At 48.1% G+C, this 12,830-nt stretch overlaps 1 pseudogene; it reads left to right on the top strand.

The window, feature by feature from the left end:
- Positions 1 to 9,958: 9,958 nt before the first annotated feature.
- Positions 9,959 to 11,490, top strand: LOC129074546 (D-aminoacyl-tRNA deacylase 2-like; annotated as a pseudogene).
- The last annotated feature ends 1,340 nt before the right edge of the window (positions 11,491 to 12,830 follow it).

Raw genomic sequence — 12,830 nt, 5'->3', positions numbered from 1 at the left:
ACACTGGCTGTTTCCCTTCCACATCCCCTCACTCAGCAGAGTCCTCAGACCTCCATAGCCCTTTCCATTCCCAGAGTTCCTTTCCAGGTCCACAAATTGCCCCCACATCCACTGCTAGAGACAGGCTTCCAGAGGGAGCCTGGATCCCATTCTCACTCTTTCTCTTCCTCCCTCAAAGACTCCCCCTGTGTCCCTGATGGCCTTGATAAGACACAACAAGCTAGCCTATCATGTCTTGTCAGTTAGAAACAGGGCTAGCTTGTGTCATCCACACTCCAGTCTTGCCCCTAAGCAAAAGGTGTCAACATTTATTCTAAAATGTTTAATGGGGTGAATACTCAGGCTGAGCTCAAAATGAAGTTCAATCTCTGGACAGAGTTAGGGCTTACTAAAAGAGTTAGCAGTTAGAGGTTGTCCCAAATAGTGATGCAAACTTGGTCTTTCTCTTTGGTTTTGGAAACCAGGAAAGGCCATACTGCCCTATCTGCATGGCTCTACTTTATGTCTTTGTCTTCTTTCTCCCTTAGGACCCAGCCCTGAGCCAGGTGTTATGGGGGAGGAGTAGGAGGTAAAGTCCCACTCCCAAAGAGCTCCAGGCTCAGGAGGCCAGAACAGCTTCACAAGCACATTAGTTTCCAATAGCCATAATAAATTACCACACATTTAGTGGCTTAAAATTTCGCATTTATTTTCTTATAGTTTTGGAGGTAAGTCTGGCACAGGTCTTAGAGGGCTAAAATCAAAGTGTTTGCTGACTTGTGTTCCTTCTGGAGGCTCTAAGTGAGAATTTGTCCCCTTGCCCTTCTCAGCTTCTAAAGGCTACCTGCATTCTTTGGCTCATGGCCCCTTTTTCCATCATCAAAGCCACTGTCAACCTATAGCTGTCAGTGCTAATTCAATGCAACAGGAATCCCCAATTTGGGGTATGGTGAAGAAGGAAACTTTATTCAGTGCAAAACTGTTCAATTGAGATACAACCAGCTATGAACACAGCATGGCTGTGACTGAGCCCTGGGGACAGGCCCTTCTCTAGCTAGACAGCCCTGCTCTGCATGTGTGGGCTTTGCACTGTGCTGATCTGCTCCTCTCTGCTCTGTTCTGTGCTAGTCTGCTCTGGCCTGCACAGGGGCTGCTCTGCTGTTTCAGTGAGACAGCTCAGCTGGGGAAACACAGTCTTCAGTCTGGTAAAAAGGGCAAACGTGCTCCTAGAGCTACAGTGGATCTGGCTTATATAGACAGAAGTTCCCACCCCTGGCCCCTGATTGGTCTGTCCTCATGCAAAGGAGCACTCCAAATCCTCACAGTTTGGTTGGCCCAAAAGGCACTATCCAGACTGGTCAGAATAGAGTTGCTCCAGTTGGTCAGAATTGTCACCTCTGCTGTGAAGGGGAAAGCCTCAGTCTTCTTGGTTGAAATAGGACTCCAGGAGCTCCTCTATAAGGGCTGGCTCAGGTGGCAGGAACACAGTGCAGGCAGACAGTTCAGTGCAGAGGCAAGTAGTTCTGCACAGGCTTCTCCTTGAAATGCAGTTTGTGTGAGAGGCCCCTGTGTAGAAATGGCTGCTAGGCTTTGTTTGTTTGTTTGATCCCAGTAAGCCATCAGGAGACCTTTTTAGTAGGTATCTTCTTTCTCAGGATCCACACCAGCAATACTAGTTGTGTTTTTCTAATCTATCATTCTGACATGACTCACCTGCCACCTGCTTCTACTTTCAAGGACCATTGTGATTACATTATGCTAACCTGGATGATCCACATTATCTCCCTGTTTTATGGTCAGCTGATTAGCAACCTTAATTCTGTCCACAACTTTAATTCTCCTTTGTCATATAACCTAACATATTCACAAGTTCTGAGGATTAGGATATGGACATCTGTGGGAGGCCAAGGGGATTATTCTGCTTACCACACCAAGTGAAAGAAGCTTTAGTATACCCAGCTTCTACCAGTGAGTCTCAGGAGGCCATTGGGAGCTGGAGACCTGGGTCCTCATTCTAGTTTGCCCCTTGCCTGGTGTATGGGTCTCAGCACTTCCTTGTATATTTAAGGAGGGGGAACTAGGTGATGGCCTTAATAGCATAGAGCTGGGCTTTGAAACATACACCCAGCAATAACTGAGCGGCTTTAAAAAGGGCAGCCTGATATATCCAACCAAGATTAACAGCCCAGGTATACAGAGGCTCTGCTCCATATGGCCATTCAGGGATTGAAATTTTTTTCTCTGTCATACCTTGGGGCCTTGCCACTCAAAGTGTGGTTCCTGGACCAACAGTAGCAGCACCACTGTGGAGCTTTTTAGAAATGCAGATTCTTAATTCCCACCCTCAGAGTTTCTGAATCAGAAACTTGGGTGGCACCCAGCAATCCATGATCTAACAATCACTCTAGGTAATTCTGATGCACATTAAAGAGTAAAACCCACTGCTCTGGGGTATTATCTGCTTGGTTGCATATCCTCGGGACAGCATGACAGGAAACACACTGGTTACTGCTCTTCCCCCTCCGTCAGTGTCATCAGTGCCAACATTTATCGTGTCTTCAAGATGTTCCAACCCCTGAGTTGTATGTTTAATGAGAAAGTAACACTGAGTGCTGATCAGTGTTACTTTCAAGAGAGCAAGATTCAAGAAATGCTAACACTTTAGGTAAGAAAAGGGGGAAACAACTGCTCATTATCCCCTCCTTCCTGCCACATTGTTCCAGAAGCTTCTTTGGGTAAGGTCAGAGACCTGTTTCTTTATCCTAGACGTAGTCTAGGGACAGAGACTCTGCCTTCCCTTAGGTTCAGAACACCAGGAGTGGGGCATGTCTCCTGCTCTCTCTCCTCAGTCACATTGAGCCCTCTCTGCCATTCATATTTTCTGGGTGTTCACTCTGAAAAGGCCCGTGTTATCTCACCTCTCTGACCTATGTTCACTGTCGGAACACTGTCCCAAGCTGGGCTTGGTGCTGGGCCATAACTTCTGGAGAGGAACTGTGAAGAGTGTGGCTACATATTCTTTGGCTCTTTGGGAGATGCTGCTGGTTATGCAACTCAATGTACCTTACGTAATGGCTCCCATGGTAAATTCTGCTTAGAATTTAACACTAGGACATGTGTATATCTCCTGAAATCTGGCCCTTTGTTTTATGAAGGAGAACTCTATATCCTTTCGGTTCCACTTTGATCTCGAGCTACCAGGAAACTCGGAGCTAAATTTACTGATTAATCTCAACAACCTCCATATTTTCAGTGTAGAATGTGGTTCTTGCTTCCTTACCCATTCACCAGAGCTTCTCAAAGAGAGGGCTATAGATGTCTGGACCAGAGACTTGCTAAAGTGCAGCTTACCTTACTGGTCTAATCTCAGACCTACTGTGTCAGAATCCTGACAGGGGTGGGGTCTTATGCATCCCAAGTCAATTCTTATGCAAACTGACGACCGAGGCTTACTGCTGTGCATCATCTTCATCTTTTATTTCAAACATCCTCTGCTGAAGATATGCTTTCCTATAAACCGCCTCAAAGTGTATCTGGGTGTAGGGGGATTTTGAATAAAAAATAAAGGCTGCAAAGGAATACTATGCAGGTGTGAAAACAAATAAGTGAGCTTGTTAAGAAATAAAATGATCTCCAAGATATTTCATGAGGTGAAAAGGAAAAGAGCAAAATGGCAAGTATAGGATACTAACTTTTGTGAAAAATAGGGGGAAGTGGGAATACATATTTGGCTTTGCTTATAATAGACATAAAGATACTCTGGAAGACTTCATAAGAAATTAATAGCAGTTTGGAGTAGGGGAGTGGTAGAAACTGTTTGGATCTTAAATGGGAATGAAAGAAAACCTCTTACTATATACCTTTAATTGTTTTTCATTTGGAACCGTGTCAAGATATTTCAGATTCAGAAAACTGAAAAAGTATATCTCTGATCAAAAGACACTGCTGTGTCAGAACCATGTTACCTGTTTTAACTGAGACAGGTGTTTGGAGCCACAGAGATCCCTCTGTGTGAATGCTCACCTCACACTCCACCCCAGGTCACCTTCCTTTGAAAGGGGCCCTGGAGCGCATTGCTTTGGACAGAATCAGCTGTACCTTGAGAGGGTAAAAAGTAAACAGAGGAAATTAGAGTGAAATGCTCCCCAGCTTATAAGAACTTCTGATGTTCAAGGCCCAGGTTCAGGAATGTTTCTCCATCATTTATCCAAGGCGGGGGAGGGGGTCTCTTACTAAGAGAGTCTCTGATAACATTAAACATTGGTAAGACCAATCGGAGTTTGGGAACTGAGGTTTCAGGTTCTGACCTTGGGTTTGGGACAACACCGGGATCATTTCTGGTTTGACAAAATGTGGTTTGAAATAAATAGTGTGTAGGAAGCAGGATGGCAAATTTAAAGGCAGGCATAAATGAGATGAGAAGGAAAGGGAGAGGGAAAGAGAGCAGAAGAAAAGATGGGGCGGGAGACAGCAGTGAAGCACCACCCCCAAAGAACAGCTCCAGATGGGAGCCCCCCAGTGTGAGGGTGGCTAAGTGTCCTCCTCACAGAACCAGCCTCGGCCTTTGGCTCTGGCTTCTCTCTGGGACTCTGGAATGCCCACTCTAGGCCAGGCTTTGCCTGAGCCGAGGCATCCAGGATCTGTGCTTACCCAGTTACAGAGTGGGAAGAAGCATTAGGGTTCATCCAGTTTGGCCCTGTCATCTGATGGAGAGGATGATGGTCCCAAGAGTGGAGAGTGCCTTCTCCAAGGCTGCACAGCTGGGACCCAGAATTGCCATTGTTCCCCTAGAGCCATCAGGGATGAGAGATGGGGACTCCCTAGGAACACTCACATCTACAGGGGGTCCAGCAGGCAAATCAGGAAAGGGGCATCATCTCCTCACCATACAGGTTATACTCTGGTCATCTGTTCTCCCAGGTCAGAGGCAGGGGCTCCCCAAAGGGAGAGGTTGATCCATGGGATTGGAAGAGATAGCAGAGAAAAGGGCTGTAGACGGGCAGACACATGTCTTGGGTCATTAGGAATGGCATGTCAGGGAGATAGAGATGTTTCAGGAAGACTGTCCCTAAAACAAACAAACAAAAAGTGGCATCCATTGTGATTTAACACTGCCAATAAATCCTAACCTGACACTGCAGTGTTCTGGCTGCAGGCATAAATGAGGGGCTTGGGATGGATGGACCGACAGATGATGGGTTTGAAATGATGGAGTATTTTGCCTCAGCTTTCAGTTTCTTGGATGGTGCCTGCCTGTGTTCTGCTCAGTGCCTATAATAGGGATGTGTTCTGTAATGAAAGATGGTCCAGGAATGGCAGGACCAGCCTGTCTCTATTACATCTTCCATGTCAACAGAGGACTGCAGGGGCAACCTTGGAGCCAAAGGAGCTCATGGTCTGTCTTCTGGTGGAAGGAGGGTGCACATGCACTGGCCCTCCTCTCCCACCATTTGCATCTCTCCACCTCTTGGCTTTAAGGAGGGGTGGAGTGACCAATTTTTCACCATCAGCACAGCAGAGGGTTATCACTTATTCCAACCTGGTTTAATTTTCTGTGGCTTAGGGGGTCAGGGCTTGGGTAACCTGCTCTACAGACCCAACACTGAGGGCAACAGGTGCCTGAGTCCTTGACCATTAGGATCTGCTCTGACCTCCTGGAGACGAATCTGTCCATGTGGGGAAATTAATTCATTCTTGGGCCCAGGCTCCACTCACAGAGAAACACTTAATCCCAGAGTGGCCTGGGACCTGCTGGGATCACCCAAGATCTATTTTCTGCGCCCCTGATCTTAGCTCTGAGCTGATGTTCAGGAAAATCTCTTTCTGGATACTCTTTTCCAGCTCTGCATATTTGCTATACATTGAGCCCACCTGGGATTCATCTCCCTCCTCTAATCTGCTAAGCCATTCTTTCTCATCCCTCAAAGGTCAGATTCAAACTCTGCCTTGTCCAAGAAGCCTGGACTGACTACTCCGGTCTATACCATATCCTTCCTTCCCCTGGCTCCTGTGCACTTAGTATGTGAACTACCTGATACCTTGAGTTACCTGGGTATTTCACTTCCATCTAATTGCTTCTATGTTTCAATTCCAGACAAACTAAGGTTTTTTTTTACTTTAAAAAATTTTTAATTAAATTTTTTAAAAAAATATTTTATTACTTTATCTATAGAGAGAGGGGCAGGGCAGAGAGAAAGAGGGGAGAGAAACATCGATGTGCCTGAGAAACATTGATCAGCTGTCTTTCAAACGTCCCCAACCAGGGACCTGGCTTGCAACCCAGGCATGTGCCCTTCCCGGGAACCAAGCCAGCAAACTTGGTTGGCAGGACGACGCCTAACCCACTGAGCCACATTGGTCAGGGCTAAACTATAAACTTTTCAACTTCCACAGTGGGCTCCTATCCTGCCCATGTCTAGCAGAGGGTAGATGCTCAATAAATGGAAACTGAATGATTACCCTGACTTGTAATATTGAGTCTCTGCTTTCTCGCTAACCTAGGAGCTCACCAAGCATACAGAGGCCACCTCTGCCTGCCCATTGTCCGGCACAGAGCCCTTTCACAGGCTGTTGCTAGAATGGGGATGCTAGGCTGGCTCACAGCAAGGCTAGGCTGGCTCTCTCAGGAGTAGTTGGCAAAGCAAGCCTTCTCCAGATGTTGATGCTGAGCTCCCCAATTCTTGCAGGAATCTCTCCACAGATCCTAAGAATCCCACCTGCCACAAGGGCCTAGACAGGCTTCCCTCCATCAGAGCCTCAAAAAGCCCAAGGCCAGGCAGCCTGCTGCTTCCTCTGTGGGCTTGGGGAGCGGTCACCACACCAGCTCTGCTTCTGGTCTGACCCGGGGGAAGGAAGCTCAAAAAGAGAAAAAGGGGTCACTCAAGACTTCCTCATGTTGTCAGGTTCAAGCATTGTGATGTCCACCTCCATGGGGCCTGGCTGACTCTTTTCCAGCTCTGTTTGCAGGAAGCCCTCTGGGACTTGCTATACACAGAGCCCTCTTCTTTTTATCCTCTTCCCAAATGTCATCTGCCTCCACCTGCAGACTTCTCGTTTGATAAGGGAGACATTCTCATTCCCACAATCCTTGAAAAGATCCCGTTCTCCAAGCCCCTGTGTCCAGCCCTGTCCAGGAGGGAGATGCATGTCCTTGGGAAAAGGAGATGATGTCACCCTTACGCCAACATTTAAGCCCCTCATCCCCAGGAAGTTCATCCTCGTACCTGATCCCAATTTCTATGAGTGTAGGTAAAGCCCAGCTTGCTCGCTGTCCTCTAGAGAGCTTGGATCCTGTCCTCAGGCTCATTCCTTTGCCTTCTCTTTGTCTGTTGTGTGGCCAAGGTGGGGTCATTCTGTGACCTCACTTTAAATCTCAGAGCCTGGTGATCATCTTTTATCATTCCTGCTGGTTGGTTCTGTCTGTCTTAATTACATTTTTTATTCTGTCACTTACCATCACTTTGTATTTCCTTGAGTGGTTGAGCATGCTTATGAGGGTCTGGGTGGGGGCTCCCTGCCCTTCCTGGCCACATGGTAGTTCCTGGCTCCATCACTCAGGGCCAGCAAATTGCTGGCACCTGCCCTGGGGATTGCTGCAGAGCAGGCTGAATAAACCTCTGCCTCACCCTCTGCCCCAACTGAACTGCCTTGGCTGCGGCCCAAGGCTCTGATCCAGGATGTCCCTGCTGCCAACTCCTCTAGCCAGCCGCCTGCCTGCCCGTGGGCTTCAGGGTGACCTGGGGCTTCTCTCCAAAGCACGGCAGGAAGCTGAGAGTCTACTAGGCTGCCCTGGGCTGGGCACCTGCTCAACTGGCCTCTTGCTGGGCTCTGTCTCTTTCTGAACTTGCTGTGAGAATAGAGGTAGCTCGTTTTAACTCTCTGTGCCTGCACACCCTCTTCCACCAGAGGGGATAGGGTCTAACCCTAAGATTGAGGTAAGTGTAAAGAAGAGACTCAGGGTGAAATGGATTTGAAGGCTAAATATGAAATAAATGATGAAATTACACACACTGAGAGCCCTTCATTGTGGTTTCTTATACAGGGAACTAATGACATTGAGCTCACACACAGGTTTCACACACAGGGGTTAACAGTCTTTCCCCATCAAAACCTGAGCCAGACACCAGACCCAGATGGAGTCCTGCCAGTGGTCCTAGATTGAGCTATGGCTCTTGTCACAGTCTAAGCTGTGAGCCTGGCCCAGGCTGAGTCTAACCCCAGCACAGCGTGGTTCCTGGCTAAATCTAATTTCTAATCCTGGCTCTGGGCTCTTCCTTCACCCTGGACAGTCCTGACCTGGTCCTTAAATAAGCCCTGACCCCGTTCAGTTGGGGCCTAATCCCCACATCCTAAACATACACTCTTTATAAAGATGAGCGAAGAGGGAATGGCTAGGTGGGTGTGGCCCATCCCTAGTGTTTGACATGCAAGCTCATTGACTGTCCTTGTGCCCCAGGTTGCTGGCCTACGAGGGACACCCCTGTTTGAAGGCCTTCCTGTGGAGAAGCTGCAGGGCAGAGGTGGGGTGAGCCAGACCAGGCTTTACTTCGTGCCTCGAGGCCGTTCCCTGAGTATGTCCATCCCCATCTTTGTCTTCAGAGATTTGAAACTAACGTCTCAGAGACACAGGTCCCTCCCTGTGGAGCAATGCCTCGCCCCTTTCCCTTCATACCTCCTAGGCCACCCTCTGGCCACCGTCCTGCTCCAGGTGGAAGGTCAGCTCCCCTGGTTAACTGTGGGCACCACACTCTCTCCTCCTGCTCCAGGAGCTGGTAGGGCGGCTCTCTGGTCAGTGAGGCTCCGGGGAAGGGAAAGAAAATGGCCTCCAGCAGAAAGCCATTCTCTTCCCCTCCATTCCCAGCTTTGCCTCCTATAAGTCTTCCCCACCACTCCGGACCCTCTGAGCACACTCCAATTTCTCTTACCATGGACTCAACGGCCCACATTTTTGGCACCAACAACAGCCTTGAATACTGCTTTGTCTCCTGATGGAATATTTTATTGCTGCAGTCCTGATAGCCACGTTGAATTGATACTCCAGTACCGCCAACACTACAGGCTCTGGAAGTGATACCTCTGAGGCCTCACTTTACACTTCCTGGTGCTGTGTCAGAACGGGCTCTGCTATTGAAACAGTGACTTAAACAAGGCAGAAGCTTACTTCTCACCCATGCAAAGGTCCCAGCTCCTGTGGCATTTCTGAGGCCTCTATTGTGATTCTCTGCCACGCCAAGAAGTTACCTTCACCATCATGTCCTTGTCCCAGCTGGCAGGAAGGTGGTAGAGAGTACGGTCCAGTGGCATTTGGTGTGCTCTGTCCCTGCTCTACTAGGCTTCTACTTCATCACAGAGCCTGGAAAGCTTGGTACTGAATTGCTCAGACTCCTTTGCCACTAGCATTCTGGGTGTGACTAGTTCTAGCCAGTGAGCTTCACACATATGCGACTGGAAAGGCAGAAAGAAGGCTGACGCCATTCTTCCTGAGGCAGTGACACAACTGGCCTGGAGCCTCTGGCCCATGGGAGTTCCACCTGGTGGCTAGATCTCCAGTGTGCTGTCCGGTCTCCTTGTTTCTGTGGGTGGCTGTGACATTGGGGTGGTTTTCTGGAGCTTCCTGACCTCTGATTTGTAGCTGCCATGACTGCAAATCCTAGCAGAATCCCACCACCTCCCTGCCTCCAATTGGATGAGCCCAGCGTCAGCTCTGCCAATTGGATGGACTTCGTAAGTGAATTCCTCATTATTAAGTCCCATTTTGCTTGGAAAAATTACAGTAGGTTTTGTTTCCTATACTGCACCCAGACTGATTCTCAGGTTAGGTCCACCACATCCTGTTGTAAGATCACATGTAGGATGTCCTGGAAGTGCAGACTTGGTTTTGAGAAGCCATGCCCCCAGTTAAAACACAGGTGCCCCATTAGAAAAGGAAGCGGGGAGAGTGGAAACAGAGGAGCACTCACACTTGGCCTTGGGTGCTGTGATGGACATGATGAACCTGAAGAACGCTAGAACAGGCCTTATGAGGGCTACCACCCCGGCTCTGGTAACTTCAAAGTGCCCCCAAGACCACATAATTACTGTGGATTCCAGAACCCAGTCAGGTGAATCCAAGGCAACTGCCATAACTAGTTTCTCTGCCACTGATGTTCTGACCAAGATGTGGAGATGATGTGAATGCATGAGAGCCTGTAGCTCTGGGGCACTGTGTCAGCTGGACCTCCTTTGGGCCTGGCCTTTGGCCCTCCATGAAGGTCACATTAAATTCACTCATCCAACAGGTCCTGGGGTCCCACCACTCTGGTGCTTACTACCTCTAACTCAGCGCCAACACACAGGATTGTACTGGTCTGTCCCTAACTCTTTCTCTCCCATGAGGTGGGGGTCTGAGATGGTGATGACCTTGTTTAATTAACCCCTGGATTCCCAGAGCCCAGCACTACTTGCCCAAACACTGTCCTCCAGCCATGTTCCCTCTTGCCCTTCCCTAACCTGTAATTCTCCTGCTGCTTGGACTCCACAAATGGTGCTCCTTTGCCCAGCATGCCTTCTCTACTTTTCTCCCCTGAGTCTTACCAGCAAAGACCCACCAGGTACCACCTCGTAAAAGAATACCCTTAAAGGGGACCAGGTACCTCCTGTGAGCTTGCACAGCCTCTGAGCTTCCCTCTGCATCTTCTCTGCTCAGAGTGTGTCAGGGTCCAGTGGCAGCAGCATCCACCCAGAAAGAGTTGAAAATGTGGGACCTTGGGCCCCACTCCAGACCTCCTGAAGTTTAACCACATCCCCAGTTGATTCGTGAGCATATTCAAGTTTGGAAAGTGCTGTACATGGGCCAGGGTCATCTGTCTGGGGTCTTTCATTTCCTGCGAGGCTGTGAGCTTGCTTTGAGGCCAAGGAATAGTTCTTATTTTGGCCCTCACTGGAGGAGGCCACAACCATCACGACGTCATCTCCCCTGGGCTCTGAAGACAGAGCTTGCGGGCCCCGACCTGAATGCGTGGGACTGCAGCAGGTCCCGAGCCTTGGCTGAAAGCTGACGGACGCCTCAGGCCCCGGTGCTCCTGTGGCAGTGCCTGCAAGTGCGTCTGCCGGAGAGGGCTCTGCGGTCCAGTGGGTGGAGGCTCAGAGAGGATTAGAGATCTACGTGTGCTTTTTCAAGGGAGCTGATGAAGAACTTCTTCTCAAAATGGTTAACACATTGTTTAATGTGAAATTAAGTGAAACAGAAAATGGCAAGCAAGTCTCTATATTGGATCTACCCGGCATCATTCTTACTATCCCTCAAGTCACACTTGGGGAAAAGGAAAAGGAAGAAACATGCAGTATCATTCTAACTCTGGAAAAGAAGAAGGATTAGAACTTCCCAATTTGTGACTCTAAGTGAAAAAGAATTCGCTGCTAACAGCAAGTTCGCTGAAGCCAGGGTTGTGGTGCAGCAATGACACTTAAGGGAACAGGCAAGTGTTAATGCTGGATACCAATGGACCATTCACAAAACTGATGGAGTTTTGAAAAATTAAAAGTCAGCTCCTGCAATTGTTTTCTTTTTTCAAACATTTATTTATTTATTTAAAAAAATTTTTCAAATATATTTGTCTCCATTTTCCCGCCACCACTCTCCCCTGCCCCACCCACCTCCACCTCCCCCCCTCAATCCTTCCCCACCCTGGCTTCCTCCAGTGTCCTTCACACCTGTTCCTTGATCTGACCCTTCCCCTTCCTCTCCCCACTACCCCCCCGCCCACCCACCCTACATCTCTCCCTCCCTCCCGTCCCCATCAGTTCTTCTTTCTTTCAATGTTGCTGGTCATATTTTCCCTGCCTGCTTGCTTTGCTGATTAGGTTCCACTTATAGGTGAGATCATATGGTATTTGTTTTTCACCACCTGGCTTATTTCACTTAGCATAATGCTCTCTAGTCCCATCCATGCAAAGAGCAGTAGCTCTTTCTTTCTTTCTGCCGTGTAATATTCCATTGTGTAAAATGCAAATAATTTGTCTTTTGATCCACTCATTTACTGATGGGCACTTAGGCTGCTTCCAGCACTTGGCTATTGTAAATTGTGCTGCTATGAACATTGGGGTGCATAGGTTCTTTTGAATTGGTGTTTTGGGATTTCTAGGGTATAATCCCAGCAGTGGAATCGCTGGGTAAAAAGGCAGTTCCATTTTTAGCTTTTTGAGGAAATTCCAGTTTTCCACAATGGCTCCACAGTCTGCATTCCCACCAACAGTGCACTAGGGTTCCCTTTTCTCCACAGCCTCGCCAGCACCCATTGCTCGTTGATTTGTTTATGATGGCCATTCTGGCCGGTGTGAAATGGTATCTCATTGTGGTTTGAATTTGCATTTCTCTGATGGCTAGTGATGCTGAGCATCCTCTCATAGGTCTCTAGGCCCTGTGTAGGTCCTCCTTGGAGAAGTGTCTGTTCAGGTCCTTTGCCCCTTTTTTAATTGGGTTGTTTGTTTTCCTGGAGTGGAGTCGTGTGAGTTCTTCATGTATTTGGGGGATCAAACCCCTGACTGAGGTATCATTGGCAAATATATTTTCCCATACAGTTGGCTCCCTTTTCATTTTGCTGATGTTTTTTTTAGCCATGCAGAAGCTTCTTATTTTGATGAAGTCCCATTTGTTTATTTTTTTCCTTTATGTCCCTTGCTCTAAGGGACATATCGGTGAAAATATTGCTGTGTGGGATATCTGAGAGTTTCCTGCCTATGTTCTCCTCTAGGACTTTTATGGTGTTGAGATTTATATTTAAGTCTTTTATCCATCTCGAGTTTATTTTTGTGTATGGTGTGAGTTGGTGGTCAAATTTCAATCTTTGGCATGTAGCTGTCCAGCTCTCCCA

The sequence above is a fragment of the Pteronotus mesoamericanus genome, unplaced genomic scaffold (assembly GCF_021234165.1).
Source record: "Pteronotus mesoamericanus isolate MK-2021 breed Mesoamerican mustached bat unplaced genomic scaffold, CSHL_Meso_final contig_100, whole genome shotgun sequence".
NCBI lineage: Eukaryota > Metazoa > Chordata > Mammalia > Chiroptera > Mormoopidae > Pteronotus > Pteronotus mesoamericanus.
The sequence above is the reverse complement of the archived record's forward strand: the minus strand, read 5'-3'. Positions and strand labels throughout refer to the sequence as shown.